The following is a 2,500-nucleotide window of genomic DNA, read 5'->3' on the forward strand; positions in this document are numbered from 1 at the left end:
TTAGCGCGAGCGAACCGGTGGTAACCTAAGCCTTACGCCGCTCACCCTCAACATGCTGCTACGTTGCGTGTCAGCACTCGCCGTCGCTGCGCGCCCTCCCCGCTAATAGCCGGGGCAGAGGCCAGCGCGCGACGCGCGACGACCGAACGTGCGCGTGAGGTGTGTGGCTGGCGGGCGAGAGGATGCCCCATACGTGGGCGCGTCCGATGGTTTATTCAAAGAATTTTCCGCCCCGGCTCTTCGCCCGTCGAACGGCGGGCGAAGTGACGCTCCGATCGCGCGAGAACCAACTTTGTGCCGTAGCCTCGATCCCTCTACCGGGATTGCGGCGGCGGTCCGCGCGTGCTCGGACGCGCGGCCAGGCTGATCGTAGGGCCATGATTTTCTCACTCCTCGGAGTGGAGACCACGATGGATGAACTGTGAAGCGTTCGACGAACGCGAAACGAATGAGAAAAACGATTACCCTGAACGGTGGATCACTTGGCTCGTGGGTCGATGAAGAACGCAGCTAATTGCGCGTCAACTTGTGAACTGCAGGACACATGAACATCGACATTTCGAACGCACATTGCGGTCCACGGATACAATTCCCGGACCACGCCTGGCTGAGGGTCGTTTTAACAAACCTAAACTGCTTGCGCCCCCCTTACGCGAAATTGCGTAAACGGCGTACGAGCGATCGTTGGACGTTCGCCCGAGAGAGAGACGCGCGCGCACGAGCCTCCGTCGCCCTCCCAGTCCTCTGGTATTGGAGACGGGTTTAGACGAGGCCGCGCCGCGCCCTCCTTGGCGTCGTCTGAAATGACACCGAAGGTGTATGTGCAGCGAGAGGAGTTATATAAAAAAAGGGAGGAGATAAATAAGAGAAAGCCCGCCGAAGCGCGTGTACGCACAAAAAGCGTTTATAAAAGAAAGGATAGCGGAAGCGCGCGAACGGCGCCCGGAGAATGTCGAAAAATATCTCTATATATATATTATATAGAAAATAGAGAGAGGAGAGAGGAGAGTTGTTCGTCGGAGAGATAAAGAAACCGACGACACACGAGAGAATATGCGAAAACTATTACGAGAGGAACGACGACGACGACGCGCGACACTCGAATCGTCGCTCTCTACGAGTGATCTCGTAGTTTGCGAAACAAATGCAAAAAAAGAAAGCGAGCGGGCGCCAGAGCGCCAAGCATCATTCTGCGTCCGTCTTTCTAGCGCGTCGTTGTTTCTTCCGATCGCGTCGTCGCTCCCGCGACTCTCCTCTATCTCTCTCGGTGCGCCAGCGCGCGCGCGATACCGCGCCTTTTACACACGCGCGAGGCTGCTTTCGCCTCCTGTCTCTCGCGGCGCGAGATAATGATACCCCTTACGGTAAAAGTATATTGGAGAAGGGAAACCGGCGCGCGCACAGTCGTCGTCCGCCGGCGGTACGCGGAGGGAGAGAAATTGCGAGTGAAATATCCACCCTTAAAGCGGATGGAATCGCGAGCCGACCGCGTGTCCGAGTCCACGAAATTTTCGAACGAAGATTGTGACCGGCACGCGTCCGTCGTGTACTCGTCGAATCGATTCCATACCGCGCCCGTTATATATACACACGCCGCCGCGCGTGTTATATTTATAATCGTGGAAATTAAGAGGGACGGAAAACTAATACAATAAACTCTCTCCTCTCTCGCGTCCCCGCGAGAACCAAGACACTAGATTGTGCCGCGCAATATCGGTGGTGTGTGTGCGCGGTTGTTTAGCGCTAATAAGATGTGTGGTATATAACAATTTTGAATAATTGAAAAAGTATTATATTACTACTATTAGCTAGCAAAATAACCCGCACACTCTCTCCCTATATATCTCTGTATATCTTCTTTGTTGTAGAGGTTTCTCTACAAAATTCTCTGACGACCTCAGAGCAGGCGAGATTACCCGCTGAATTTAAGCATATTATTAAGCGGAGGAAAAGAAACTAACTAGGATTTCCTCAGTAGCGGCGAGCGAACAGGAAAGAGCCCAGCACCGAATCCCGCGGTTCCGCCGCAGGGAAATGTGGTGTTTGGGAGGATCCGCTTATCCCGAGGCGTCGCGTCGCGTCCAAGTCCATCTTGAATGGGGCCACTTACCCGTAGAGGGTGCCAGGCCCGTAGCGACCGGTGCGCGTCTCGGGAGGATCTCTCCTTAGAGTCGGGTTGCTTGAGAGTGCAGCTCTAAGTGGGTGGTAAACTCCATCTAAGGCTAAATACGACCACGAGACCGATAGCGAACAAGTACCGTGAGGGAAAGTTGAAAAGAACTTTGAAGAGAGAGTTCAAGAGTACGTGAAACCGTTCAGGGGTAAACCTAAGAAACCCAAAAGATCGAACGGGGAGATTCATCGTCAGCGGCGCTGGCTTCGCGTCGGTGGGCGATGTCCCGCGGAGTCCTCGCGGCTCGCGCGCGGGCACGCTACCGTGCGTTGATGTCCGGCTGTCGTCGTCGTGCACTTCTCCCCAAGTAGAACGTCGCGACCCGCT

General features: G+C 54.8%; 2 non-coding genes across 2 annotated transcripts in view; both read left to right on the forward strand.

The window, feature by feature from the left end:
• The first annotated feature begins 462 nt into the window (after nt 1-462).
• On the forward strand, nt 463-617 carry LOC112638019. Its single transcript, XR_003122861.1, has one exon. It is a non-coding gene; the product is annotated as a 5.8S ribosomal RNA (ribosomal RNA).
• Nucleotides 618-1,892: 1,275 nt separating this feature from the next.
• LOC112638017 overlaps nt 1,893-2,500 on the forward strand; it is a 4,173-nt gene continuing 3,565 nt past the window's right edge. Inside the window, exon 1 of the ribosomal RNA XR_003122860.1 lies at nt 1,893-2,500. This exon is cut by the window's right edge and continues 3,565 nt beyond it. This is a non-coding gene — a ribosomal RNA (large subunit ribosomal RNA).

This window comes from Camponotus floridanus, unplaced genomic scaffold (assembly GCF_003227725.1).
Source record: "Camponotus floridanus strain SB8 unplaced genomic scaffold, Cflo_v7.5 scaffold236, whole genome shotgun sequence".
NCBI classification, from domain to species: Eukaryota; Metazoa; Arthropoda; class Insecta; order Hymenoptera; family Formicidae; genus Camponotus; species Camponotus floridanus.